Source organism: Musca autumnalis, unplaced genomic scaffold (genome assembly GCF_047663935.1).
Source record: "Musca autumnalis isolate F117 unplaced genomic scaffold, ASM4766393v1 scaffold_3, whole genome shotgun sequence".
Taxonomy (NCBI): Eukaryota; Metazoa; Arthropoda; class Insecta; order Diptera; family Muscidae; genus Musca; species Musca autumnalis.
This window is the reverse complement of record NW_027411866.1, coordinates 208,202,798-208,218,196: the sequence shown is the minus strand read 5'-3', so window position 1 is coordinate 208,218,196 and position 15,399 is coordinate 208,202,798. Positions and strand designations below refer to the sequence as shown.

Below are 15,399 nucleotides of genomic sequence, written 5' to 3'. Positions count from 1 at the left end.
TCTGTCTATTGCTTATCTTTCTGGAATACCGCGCCTTGCCATCTCTGCATCCACTTGTTTGCGCCATCTATTCTTTGGCCTGCCAATTCTGCGTGCACCGCACAAGCGGCTCATATTTATACGCCTTTTTAGCGGGTTCATCATCGCTTATTCTTATGATATGGCCTAGCCAACGCAATCGTTGCATCTCGATACGTTTAACTATATTGATTTCGTTGTATAGCAGATACAGCTCGTGATTCTTGCGACGTCGATATTCACCGTCAACGCTGATTGGTCCGTAGATCTTTCGAAGAATTTTTCTCTCAAACACACCAAGCACTGCCTTATCTGCTTGCGTAAGTACCCAGGCTTCGGAACCATACATCAGCACGGGTAGTATCAGTGTTTTGTAAAGCGTTATTTTGTTTGACGAGATGTGGCTTTGTTTTTAAACTGCTTACTTAAGTAAAAGTAGCATCTGTTAGCCAATACAATTCTTCTTTTTATTTCACAACTGATGTCGTTTGTTGTGTTTACGGCGGTGCCGAGGTATACGAAGTCTTTTAATACCTCAAAATTATAGGAACCAACTTCCACAGTTGGTCCGAGCTCAATGGACGCATTGCGCGTCGACACCATTAACTTGGCCTTCTCACTGTTTACCGCCAGACCCACTTTAGCAGATTCTCCTTCGACCTTCTTAAAAGGTATCAGTTACTTCTTCTACCGATCGTCCCATGATGTCTATATAATCAGCATAAGCAAGTAACATCTGGCTATTGGTGTAGATTGTGCCACTTTTCCTTTTCCGGCAGGATGTTGAAGAGATCACTCGAGAGGCTGTCTCCTTGCCTGAAACCTCTTTAGGTACAAAATCCTTCGGAGAGGTTCTTTCTTATTTTAACTGAGGATCTCGTGTCAGTTAAAGTCATTTTACAAAATTGAATGGTTATTGGTGTAGATTGTGCCACTTCTCCTTTTCCATCAGGATGTTGAAGAGATCATTCGAGAGGCTGTCTCCTTGCCTGAAACCTCTTTTGGTACAAAATCCTTCGAAGAGGTTCTTTCCTATTTTAACTGAGTATCTCGTGTCTGTTAAAGTCATTTTAAAGTCATTTTTTTCCTGCGGAAAAGACGTTTCTCCTCTCTCCTTTTCTCCCGATATCTCTGTCGTGCGCTACGATTGCAAAGTTGCTACGGATTGTAAAGTAGCCCTATATGCCGCATTTTTCTCTTCGGTAGCAGCACGACATGGTATGATCAGGAGATATCATGGATTCCTTGGTGGAGGTCTCTGGTATCCAAGTATGGATTTTGCGGCTGTTTGCACGGAGTGGGCAATACTTTGCCATTGCGCTGATATATTATCGGGATGAGGAGTGCTTTGATTAAGCAATTGAGCTAGTTGAGTGGAATATGCTGTGGCTATCTGTTGTGATTGCAGCTTACCGATGTCTAACTTTCGTGTTGTGTCTGTTCATACTTTGTTTGCTACGCTTAACCGGGTGCGTACCTTTGCTGCAACTAGGTAGTGGTCCGAGTCTATGTTTGCTCCTCGGAACGAGCGCACATGCAACACGCTCGATGAATGTCTTCCATCTATCACAACGTGATCAATTTGATTTCTTGTTTTCTGATCTGGAGACAGCCAGGTGTCCTTATGGATGTCGAGATATTTAAATCTGGTGCTGCTAACTACCATTTTTTTGCCGTTGCGAAGTCTATCAGCATCATGCCATTGTCAGATGTTTCATTGTGGAGACTGTCGGACCAAAGATAGTTTCCTTTCCAATTTTGGCATTAAAATCGCCTAGAATAATTTTAATGTCATGGGCAGGGCAACGGTCATATGTTTCTTCTAAGCGCTCATAAAATATATCTTTGATCTGATCGTCCTTTTCTTCAATGGGAGCATGAGCGCAAATAATGCTGATGTTGAAGAATTTGGCTTTTATTCGAATTGTAGCAAGTCTTTCATTCACGGGTGTGAAGCTGGAGGCCAGGTGTTTTAACCTCCGACCAACTACAAATCCGCAACCAAACTCATGCTTTATGTTATGGTAGCTTTAATACAGTGTGTCACCTTTAGGTGTTGTCGTGAAGCCTTTCCCGTTCCATCGTGTTTCCTGTATGGCAGTAATATCGGCCTTGCACTTTTCAAGTACATCTGCCAATGCGTAAACTACACCTTCTCTATAAAGAGTGCGAACATTCCAGGTGCCGATTCGCAGATCATGGTCCTTAAAACGTTTGTTTTTTCATAGTAAGCTGCTTTTGATATTTTCCAAACTTTAATTTCCATCCCGACACTTCGAATCAATATCTTGTTCACCAACTTATTTTGGTATTTTATTTGTATATATATAGCTTACAGCTGACAAATGTTCTACGATAATCATCCATAATGTTTATACGAACAGAAACTGTCATTGATGTTAACAACGAAAAATCCCCTTCATAATATTTATGAAAGTATTTGCCGATGTAATATGTCCCATGTACATACCGTTAGATGTATACATCAACTAGCATGTATGCATGCTTGAACATATATATTGTTCGGCGAAGGGGATATAGTATCTACAAGTGACCTTGTTACACTTTAAACATCAGTGCTAACAGTTGCTAGACGACGTACATGTCAATCTTTTGTTTTGCCACGAATAGGGGGATATCATTTAACAATTATAACAGCCATTATTATTGCTGCTGCTTGATATTGCTTTGGGGTCAATATGTTTTCTAAACTACTTGACTAGAAATCAAAACGAAAAAAGAAACAAAAGAAATGCTTTTGTTGTCGACAAATAGTTTGTTTGAAGAACATAAACATCAATTGAGACTTTTATTGATTATTGATTGATATGAACATTTCAAAGGTATTTTCTTAAATATTTTCTTATTTGGTAAAGAATAATATATTTAATTTAATTTAATAATACACGGTACTATTTTGCAATTTAAAACAAAAAAACATGCAATTTAATGACAAATGATTCATATTATATATGAAGCATACGAAGTTGAAGATTTATGCCACCCAAAGCCCATCCATTATATATGGAACACCATATTTATTAAAATGTATAATAATACTTACATATTTATACAAATACAAATATATAGATTATTATACATATACAAACATAATACTAATTTCGAAATTTGTATATTCTTTTCATTGCAGGTAATTTGGCAATAAATTCACTTAAAATTATAGTAAGTAAATTTAGGGCATTTCGCCTGAAATTAAATTATTATGATATAATCAAATGAAGATAAATTAAGTAAAAAAGTGTCAGACGGCTTTGCCGACAGATATATACCCTCAGCCAATGTGAAGTGTAACTTTCTCCTACGGACAGATCAAATGTATTTAAGGTCTCTTCTGAATTTTGTGGCTCTTTTTGGACATTTGAACTTGCCGACAAAAATGTGGATTGGGAATTAACTGCACTAAGACACAACTGTTGAACATTTTGTGGGAGGTACCCTTAGGGAGGACCGATATGGGCCATTCTAGAAGTTAAACTGAATATATTCGGAGATCCAAAGTTTGAACCAAATTGGTTGCCCCATTCAAGTGATATCGTCCTAGCATTTGATATAATTTTTTTTAAATATTGGGGAGAAGTACCGGAATTTGTGGACCGGTATTGCCCCATGAAACTAAGTTTCGATATAATATGACGAATACCAAATGTTGGACCAAATCGGTTGAACAGTTCGAGAGTTATCGTTCTCTCCGACCGCCACATATGCTGTTTTCCCAAGAAATATGGACTCGCCCCTGAAAAAAACGTTCACCATCTAACGGAGGTAGCGAATGCAAATCCCTTCAACACAAATCAAAGTGATTCGAGAGCAGGTCTTAAAGTGAACTTATCCGAAATTTTGTGTGAGAGGTACCAGAAGCAGGAGACAAATATAGTCCATATTCGAACCTGATCTATATTTGGTAGATATATTAGGATGTGCCAAGTATGGATTACATCGGTCACTCCCTTCAAGAGTTATCGTGCACACAATTTTTCCGAACATTTTTCAACTTTTGTGGGGGAGGTACCTGAAGGAGTGGACTGATATGACTTATCTTCGAATTTAAACTATGTTTGGATAAACTATTACGAGGCCAAATTTTGGACCGAATCTGCAGATCCGTTCTAGAGTTATCTTGCGCTCCAACCACTACACACGGTGTTATAGGGGCTCTTTGCATATTTCAGGCTATTTTCTCAGGAAGTATGGACTTGCCCGTGATGAAACTTGTACCGTCGTATGGGGGCAGTGAATACAAGTTATTGCAACAAAAATCAAAGCGATTCGAGAGCAGGTCCAAAGCTGAACTTATCCGAAATTTTGTGTGGGAGGTACCCGAAGAAGTTGACCAATTGAGTCCATATTGAAACCTCATCTAAGTCTGGTAGAAATTTCATGATGTGCAAAGTATGAATCAAATCGGTTACTCCCTTCAAGAGTTATCGTGCGCACAAATTTTCCGAATATTTTCGAACTTTTGTGGGGGAGGTACCTGAAGGAGTGGCCCGATATGGCCCATCTTCGAACTTAAACTAAGTTTGGACAAAATATTGCGAAAGCCAAATTTTGGACCAAATCGGCTTATCCGTTCGAGAGTTATCATGCGCACCAGCTAGCCAGACAGACAGACAGACGGACGGACATTGCTAAATCCACTCAAAATTATCTGAAACACATTTCGTCCAAACATACTTGGGGTCTAAATCCGTTATTTCGATGAGGCACATTTTGCCCGTATGAAAGTATATATGGCGAAAAACAAAAATTTTTTACAATCGATGAATCCGAGTTTCACCCTTTCAGAATTCGCGAACTGTTAACATATTCTATATAGTATGATATACATTCTTTAAACTGAAGTGTTTTAGGAGGAATCCCATAAGGCCGACCATTAAAATTAATTTACGTGGAAGCTGTGTTGGCATCAATGTAGAAAAATAGGTAAAAATGGGTTGAAGCCAACAAGTGTTTTTATGCTCCCTTCCGATTTTAGGCTTAACCTTACATTTTATAGACATATGCCCAAAGAAAGACTCAAAGAATACTTCATAGGCAATATGATACTAGTGTATCATTTTTCGATATATCCACTGCATCCACCTAAAATTGATGCTGACATTTTGAAGCCGGAATTTCGGGGTTTTTTGAATTGTTTTAATAATTCGGACGCGCAACAGGATAATATTCAAAATCCACATTAGGATTATAAAACTCGTGATTCTACGTCGTTTAATGCATATCTCATGAGTGTGCTCCTTACAGCATCCTAGTAATCGGAGTCTAAAGGCCAATATTTGATGCGTGATTTTTTTTAAAAAAACCTATTTTTTGCGTTTAAAATTTACAAGTGCCATTCAATTTCCTTTGTATCCCGCGTGAATTTAGTTTTTTACGCGACGGATCTAATGAGACCTTCCGCGATCGAATCCATCCACTAAAACCGCGCATATAGATACCCTGAAAATAGGAAAAGCAGCAAAAAATTATTTCGACAAATCCGCGTACTAAACCGCGATTTTCTTGAAATTTTTTTACGTAAATGGAGTCCTTTATACGCGATTATAATATTTGCGAAAACGCGTGTCATAAATTACAGAGATTCGCGTGTAATATGGGTTTTTTTTACCAAAAATAGCATGTGGAGGCACATCCGCGGTTCTTGAAGAATCTAATTAAAATTGGTATATTTGGACGTATTTTTGATAGGCGCTGACGAAACCGGATGCGCATCAAAATCGTATGCACATTGCGCGACTTTTACCAACTTTAAGGTTTTTTGCAGTGTATGATGCAACTGGTGGCACACAATGGCCCCTGAGTGAAACATCGAAATATGCATAAATTTTGACAGAGATTGATTCGCTCTATCCAAAAACGGATGCGCATCAACTGATTTTAACTAATTCGCGAATAACAGGCTTTTTAATTATAATATTAATTGAATGATTGTAATTTCAATATTACTCTTAATTTCCTACCCTTATAAGTTATCACTGTAATCAGTTAAACTCTCGCGATGGTAAACCATATGTTTTGATGAAGTTTTAACTGTATACATTCATTATTCTATGGGATTCTAGCAAAATAGTTGGAGAACTCCCAAATATTTTTTTCTAATTTTTAGAATCAAACCAAAAAAATATTTGCAACAATATTTTCCAACAATAAGTTTTTCTCTTTTGTTGTTGCTATAATATGCAATTTACGTACCCAATCTCTATAAATTTTGTATCATATTTTTCTACGCATTGTCTAGATTCCGCATATATTCTTTAATTTATTTTTTGAGGGTTTGTACGGATTCTGGGACAGGATAATTTGGATTTACTTCAAAATTTTTTTATTATTTGTTGACTTTCCGCGAAAATAATAATAAATTTAATAACTATTTAAACATCTACGAATAGATATGGACTGCTGTTAACGATTTATGCATACATTTTCTCATAACAACAAAAAAGATATTTTTAAATATTTTTTCTTTATATGAGAATAAAAACCGCTATAACTTTTGCGCGCATTGGCCAATTTCGTGAACGCGAGCAGATTTGAAACCGGATTTTTTTCCTTTACCTCTGTACCAAAAATCGTAGATGTGCTCGTAAAAAAAATTTTTAATTTTTTTCAAATGGAATTGTAAATGAATTTTGTTATTCGCCATATACCCTCGTTAGCATAAATGCTGAGGGTATAACAAGTAAGAACGGCATTAAGTTCGGCCGGGCCGAACTTGTTGTACCCTCCACAACGAGTTGTATTGAAGTAAAATGGAACAATTCGTTTCCTTTCGTTTAGAAAGAAGACTAAATACCAAATTTCAGCAATTTCAAAACACCGAAATTCGTAAGGTTCCGTTTATGGGGGCTGTAACAAACCTTCAAAATACCGAAAATTAAGAGATACGCTTTTATGGTGGATATAGGAAGACGTGGACCTATACCAACAAAATTCTGGGGAAACTTTTATACCCCCAACGAAGACTAAGTACCAAACTTCCGCTATTTCGGATGAATATTGCATTCTACAACATATAAGAAGTCGTCTATGACATATACGTGCATTCTATAGCATAGAAGATACTTTCTTGAATATAGACGATGCCTTCTAAGGCAAAAAAGATGCCTTCTGTGGCATGTAAGAGGCATTCAATGTCATAGAAGATATGATGCCTTCTATGACATATATTATGCCTTCTATGACATAGAAAAAAGGTTTCTAGTGACATATAAGATGTCATCTATGGTATAGAAGATGCCTTTTATGGCTAGAATATGTCGTCTATGGCATAGAATACGTCTTCTGTGGCATATAAGAGGCCTTCCATGCCACAGAAGATGCCATCTATGGCATACAATATGTCGTCTATGGCATATAATATGTCTACTATGGCTTAGAAGAGGCATAGTATGACATTGATGATGCCATCTAAGGCAAAAAAGATGCCTTCTATGGCATATAATACGTTATAGAATATGTCTTCTATGACTTAGAAGAGGCATAATATGACATTGATGATGCCATATAAGGCAAAAAAAGATGCCTTCTATGGCATATAATACGTCTTATATGGCATAGAATATGTCTTCTGTGGCATGTAAGAGGCATTCAATGACATAGAAGAAGGCGTTGATGATGCCTTCTATGGCATAATATGTCGTTTATGACAGATAACGCGCCTTCAATGAAGAAGAAGATGCCTTCTTTGACATACATGATGCATTCTATGACATAGAAAATGTTTTCAAAGACATTAAAGATGTCATCTTTGACATAGAATATCTCGTCTATTGAATAGAATATGTCCTCTACGGCTTAGAAGAGGCATAGAAGATTCCATATATGAAGGTTATGATGCAATCTGAGGCAAAAAATGCCTTCTGTGGCATATAATACGTCATATATGCCATAGAATACGTCTTCTGTGGCATATAAGAGGCTTTCAATACCATAAAAGCTGCCACCTATGGCATACAATAGGTTTGTCCTTGTACTTTCTCAGTAAATATTACTCAGTAACTTCGTTTTAGAGAGTAAAGCATTTTATACTCTTTCAAAGGAAAAAAATTAAAAAAGTAAAAAGACAACATTCAGTACTAAATTTCAATTTGATTAATATTGACGATTATGATATTTGAATATTTTAAACTTTTGACAACTGCTAAAGCTACAAAATGTTACTGAACAAAATTCCTTCAGTAAAAATTATAAGTTCTCAGTAATAAAAATTTCAAAACAAGTCTCTCGATTCATTCTCTTTTACTGAACATTTGTGTAAAAAACAACATTCGGTAATAATTTGTAATAATTATTACAAATTATCGAGTACGCAGGCACACTTATTATGTCGTCTATGGCATAGAATATGTCTTCTATGACTTAGAAGAGGAATAGTATGACATTGATGATGACATCTAAGGCAAAAACGATGGCTTCTATGGCATATAATACGTCATAGAATATATCTTCTATGACTTAGAAGAGGCATAGTATGACATTGATTATGCCATCTAAGGCAAAAAGATGACTTCTAAGACATATAATACGTCATATATGGCATAGAATATGTCTTCTGTGGCATGTAAGAGACATTCAATGACATAGAAGATTTATTATATAGCGTTGATGATGCCTTCTATGGCATAAGATGTCGTTTATGACATATAAGACGCCTTCAATGACATAGAAGATGCCTTCTTTGACATACATGATGCATTTTATGACATACAAAATGTTTTCAATGACATATAAGATGTCATCTTTGACATAGAATATGTCATCTATGGCTTAGAAGAGGCATAGACGATTTCTTCAATGACAGTGATGATGCAATCTAAGGCAAAAAAAAAAGCTTCTATGGCATATAATATGTCATATATGGCATAGAATATGTCTTCTGTGGCATATAAGAGGCCTTCAATACCACAGAAGATGCCATCTATGGCATACAATATCTCGTCTATGGAATAGAAGACATATGTATTCTCTGGCATATAAGATGCCTTCAATGACATAGAATATGCAGTCTGTGGCATATAATATGCCTTCTATGACATAGAATATGCATTCTATGGCATTTATAATGCCTTCTATGGTATAGAAGATGCCTTCTTGACACAAAAGATGCTTTCTATGGTATAGAAGATGATTTTTATCGCATAGAAGGTGCCTCCTATGGCATAGAAGATGCCTTCTATGGCATTGAAGATGCTTTCTATGGCATATAAGATGACTTATATGACATTGAATATGCCTTCTATGGCAAAGAAAATGTCTTCTATGACATATAAGATGCTTTCAATGTCATATGGCATATTATCATCTATGGCATAATATATACTTTCTAAAGCATAGAAGTTGCCTTGCATGGCAAAGAAGATGCCTTCTATGGCATAGAAGATGTTTGCATGTTATAGAAGACGTCATCGATGTCTTCTAAGGCATAGAAGTTGCCTTATTTATGTCTCTCTAGTTTCAAAGAACGAGAGGATATAATCAATTGATTCAATATTTAAATAGAAAGTTCAATTGTTCATAGCGTATTGGATTGCTTTGTGTTACGAATGATGTCTTCAAATTCAGATATACATAAATATATATAAGCATGTGCCATATCACTCACATTTTGTTGATGTCACACTCGGTGTAGTACGAAAAAAAATTACAATATTGTTAATAAATACTTTATTGAAGAAGAGAATTGGTGCAAAACTACTAACAAACAACAAGATAAATAATAGGTGCAAATATTTAAAATTTAAAAAAAATATATACTCATTATTATTCAATTCAATTAACAAACTGCAACAGCAACATTGTTAAAGAATAAATTGTTTTTGTTATTTGTAGGCCAGTATTCATCGATAGTTCCATTACTGATGCCATGGTTAAGCCTTCGGTATTTTGAGCCATCATTAACATGATACCTAACATTTTCTGTTCCTGTATGGAGAGTTCATACCAGCGAACATCATTGTAACTGTACTGTATAAAATCTTCGTTCTTCGTTCGTATGAAGTGGCAGAAAAAGAGAAATTTGTTAAAATGAAAATAGAGGTGTTTTCAATTTTACTTACTGTTATGTCCACCAAAGTTCCCATGGCACAAAAAATTTGCATCATTACAAAACAATACAGCAAATAAATATAACCAGCTGGCCAATTTCCCAAAAGTATGCAGAATAGGGCACAAACTATGGCAATGAAACAGGTGATAATTTTCACAAATATACTCCAATAGGATGCATCTCTGCTAACGTCAAGAAAACTGTGGATAAAAATTTAGAATTTTTACTTTTTTAATAAATCGCTAAATGTACATACAAACAAAGGCGATAAGAGGGTGAGATTTTGTACTTACGTTAAATATTTCTGATGGAATTGTAAAATATCCTTTAGCGCCGCCAAAATATCCCATTTTCTTTCCAACTCCGATTCATAATAGTCATCCAGTAATCGATTGATTCCATGAAATTTACATTGTAAAATTCCTTTAAATGTGGCAATTTGAGATATGGGTGTCAGCAACGCCATATCAGCTGCATATAAACCAAAACATCCAGTAGTAAAAAATATTGTTTGTATCCCATTAGTTATCCATAGGCCATGTGTGGTTTCAATATCTATACCCGGGACATAGCCATAGACAATTGTTTCTCTGGTATCAAAAATTAAATTGTAGAGAGCTATCATCGAACTCATGCCAAGGACTAATAATAAATTAACAAAAGCACATATTTTCATTATGTACGCCAGAATACTAATACCCCGATTAAGGTGTACGCGATAATCGGAGTCCATGCGTTCATATTTCACATAAATGTCATCACATTCGCGTAAAAGAAAACGATACTTCTCCTGTTTTGCTAGGAAAACAAAGAAAAAACAAAGACCCTGCGTTCGATCAGAAGAAGCTGTATATTGGTATTATTAAAAATTGTGTATACCTGTAACAAAGTTCCACCGGCCAACGACAATACCTGAATAATAATTGTCCAATCTCCCTCTTTGGTATAACCATCATACATGGTATAGATGAGTAACACAAAAGATACACTGATAACGGACAATAGGAAAACGGTACGAAAATTCACTCGAAAATTGTCATCAAGAATATCGCAACCACAAACATTTGAACATATTCGTGTAATGCGTATAATTGTTTTCGAGCGCTGAGAAGGTGTTTTCGCCATCTCGCTATGAATGGATTGAAGTGAAGATGGCTACTACTGAAAGCCACATACTTTTGTGTGACTCAAAAGCAAAATAAAGAAAAGTTATTAGTTAGTATGTAATCAATATGGGATTAATGACATTTGCCGTATTGCCATTTATTCCATATTTATGCCAATTAAAAAAAATCACTTTTGAATTAGATTTACATTCAGTTGAGGTTGTGGTCTCTTTCTTTATACCTGGGTGCATAGCAATATAACTTTAAACTTTTTCCCACAATAACAATTATAGGGAGCTTATTTCAATTGTGGAAATTGTCATCTACCTAACAACGCTAAGTGGGGTAATTACTCTACAACAATTTATTATCTATTCTCTATACATACCAGAATAGACTGACCCTATAAAATGTTTTTGATTGGATCTTCTACCCCCTATTTTTCCATTTGACACAAAAACTTTATATATGAAATTTTATGACGAGAGTTTAAGGTTAACCCGTGCTTCGCGGACTATTTTTGTTTCCATAGTAATTTGTATGGGACCAGAGGTGCATTTTCACGAAAAATCTCTCAAACATTTGCGGGACAGATATCTGAATCAGTGGATCAATATGAAGAATTTACTAATGACGTTTAAGGGCGTGCCTTCAGAGTGTCTATTACGACGTGATTTCAACGATTCTATTTTGCTATCTATAAAGACATGCCTTTTTAAAGCGACTCCCCTACGTGCTTGCAGCTCGTTATAACATCGTGCCATCAGTTTGTCCTTAGTAGAGCTGCTTCTATGGCATAATATGTAATTTATGACATATAAAACGCCTACAACGACATAGAAGATGCCTTCTTTGGTATACATGATGCCTTCTATGACATAAAAATGTTCTCAATGACATATAAGTATGACATAGAGTATGTCGTCTATGGCATAGAATATGTCTTTTATGGCTTAGAAGAGGCATAGAAGATTCATTCTATGGCAGTGATGATGCAATCTACGGCAAAAATGCCTTCTATGTTATATAAAACGTCATATATGGGATAGAGTATGTCTTCTGTGGCATAAAAGAGGTCTTCAATGCCACAGACGATGCCATCATGGCATACAATATGTCGTCTCAGGCATAGAATACATATGTATTCTGTGGCCTATAAGATGCCTTCAATGACATGGAATATGCATTCTATGGCATTTATAATGCCTTCTATCGTATAGAAGATGTCTTCTTGACACAAAACTTCTATGGCTGTACTGAATAAAATCTTCGTTCTTCGTTCGTATGAAGTGACAGAAAAAGAGAAATTTGTTAAAATGAAAATAGAGGTGTTATCAAGTTTACTTACTGTTATGTCCACCAATGTTCCCATGGCACAAAAAATTTGCATCATTACAAAACAATACAGCAAATAAATATAACCAGCTGGCCAAGTTCCCAAAAGTATGCAGAACAGGGCACAAACTATGGCAATGAAACAGGTGATAATTTTCACAAATATACTCCAATAGGATGCATCTCTGCTAACGTCAAGGAAACTGTGGGTGTAATTTAAACATTTTTTAATCACTGTCAGAAACACCACAAAGATAGGATGCAAAATGGGAGGCCCTGGTACTTACGTTAAATATTTCTGATGGAATTGTAAAATATCCTTTAGCGCCGCCAAAATATCCCGTTTTCTTTCCAACTCCGATTCATAATAGTCATCCAGTAATCGATTGATTCTATGAAATTTACATTGTAAAATTCCTTTAAATGTGGCGATCTGAGATATGGGTGTCAGCAAACCCATATCAGCTGCATATAATCCAAAACATCCAGTAGTAAAAATATTGTTTGTACCCCATTAGTTATCCATAGGCCATGTGTGGTTTCAATACTTATACCGGGTGCATAGCCATAAACAATTGTTTCCCTGGCATTAAATATGAAATTGTAGAGAACTGTCATCGAACTCATGCCAAGGACTAACAATAAATTAACAAAAGCACATATTTTCATTATGTACGCCAGAAAACTAATACCCCGATTAAGGTGTACACGATAATCGGAATCCATGCGTTCATATTTCACATAAATGTCATCACATTCGCGTAAAAGAAAACGATATTTCTCCTGTTTTGCTAGGAATACAAAGAAAAAACAAAGACCCTGCGTTCGGTCAGAAGAAGCTGTATATTGGTATTATTAAAAATTGTGTATACCTGTAACAAAGTTCCACCGGCCAACGATAATACCTGAACAATAATTGTCCAATCTCCCTCTTTGGTATAACCATCATACATGGTATAAATGAGTAACACAAAAGATACACTAATAACGGACAATAGGAAAACGGTACGAAAATTCACACGAAAATTGTCATCAAAAACATCGCAACCACAAACATTTGAACAAATTCTTGTAATACGTATAATCGATTTCAAGCGTTGAGAAGGTGTTTTCGCCTTGTTGCTGTGAACGCAATGAAGTTAAGATGAGAACTGAAGAATGTCACACACTAATGTGTTTTTCAAAAGGAAAGTAAATCAAGTTTTTCGTATCATATATGGCAAATGTCCTTTATCCCATATTTATGCCAATTAACAAACGCCTTTGAATTGTATAAAATACCTTTTAAAGTTGAGGTCGGGCTCTCTTTCCACGTTAATTGTTCATAACAGAAATATATATGAAAGTGCAAACTTTTTCCCACAATAAGAAGTACAGGAAGTACCTTCCAATTGTGACAATTCTCATCTGCCTAACATTAACTAGGGGTAATTATCTCACAACAATAAATTATATATTTTCTTTATATAGGGTAAAAGCCCCTATGGCCGGCCAGTACCAATAGTCGGCCATTTTTGTATTCAAATTCAAATAACTAATAATTATTACAACAAAATGAGAAAAATAAACGTATGTAAGCTTAAACGTAGGGTCAGCTGTATTTGTGTAAAATTTCATGGAGATATGATATTTTATTATGCCCGAATTTAGGCTTTTTATTTTCAACACAAATGTAAATCGTCTCTCTTACATATAAAATAGTGATGTTGTCGCTTTGTATGGTCGGTAATTATACTAAAATGAAAGATTTTTCTTCAGAATTTTATTTATTATAGTAAAGAACAGTTTAAAGAATATATTTGGCAAGGGAATTATAATAAAATATTTTTAATTTTGCTATTTTTATGGGGCCGACTTTAGGGATTGGTGTCGAAAACATGATTTATTTTTGATTATTATTAGCTCAACTTGGCTTAAACTTGAGAATAACGTTAAGTAAGCACTCTAAAGTCAGACTATTTTTGAATATAAACTATATTTATCGTGATTTAATTCAATAGAATGTATGGTTTGACATTAGTCATTTATAATTGGCCGACTATAGGTGCAATCATTTTTGATAGTGTTTCTAAAGTCGGCCACTTAGAATGTAATTTTGCTAATTAATTTATTTAAGATAAATCTCTATATTTTGTTATATATTTCAGGCAATATGAATGGAAATATGTATTGTTAGTGCATAAACTGTTTACTTTTTAAATAAAAATAACGAATTGTATCAAATATAGGACTAGTGGCCGACTATAGGTACATGCCATGGCCGACTATTGGATATAGTGGCCGAATATTGGTACCACGGCACTGTTTTAAACAAATTTCAATTTTCACAAATATAAAAAAATAATTAAAAATGTGCTTATTAAATCTAAAACTAGACCAAATTTCGAGTCATACCAAACTGACTTAAAAATAATTGGACACTCTCACTCGGAGAGGTGAAAGATTGAAAATAAGAAAATGCTTAAGAGGCCGTCTTTTGGCACACCTACCCTACCTTCAAACTAGCAAATTCCCCGCGACTTCGTATGCGCAAAGAGAATAAAATACAAATGAACAATATTTAATATGGAAATGGTGAACACTGAAAATGTTGTTGTACTAATACCCATTTTAATTGCTATTTTAAATCTCATTTAAGTACGGTTCAAATCCCTATGTTACGAATTTCTGAAAAATCGGCCGTATCCACGACGAACATTTTTAATTTCAGATTTATTGCTTTACTTACACTATGCAACACTGAAAATGCAAACAACTTCTCGTATGCATTTTTTGAAACTACATATTTAGACTATAAAAACCCTAATAGGGATTTGTCCTGTCAGATCCAGTTCGGATTTTATGGCCTCATCTAAACCGGGCTAAATCTACACT

At 35.2% G+C, this 15,399-nt stretch overlaps 1 pseudogene; it reads right to left on the bottom strand.

The window, feature by feature from the left end:
• Window positions 1-9,685: 9,685 nt before the first annotated feature.
• On the bottom strand, window positions 9,686-13,676 carry LOC141397016 (odorant receptor 67d-like; annotated as a pseudogene).
• Window positions 13,677-15,399: the final 1,723 nt, after the last annotated feature.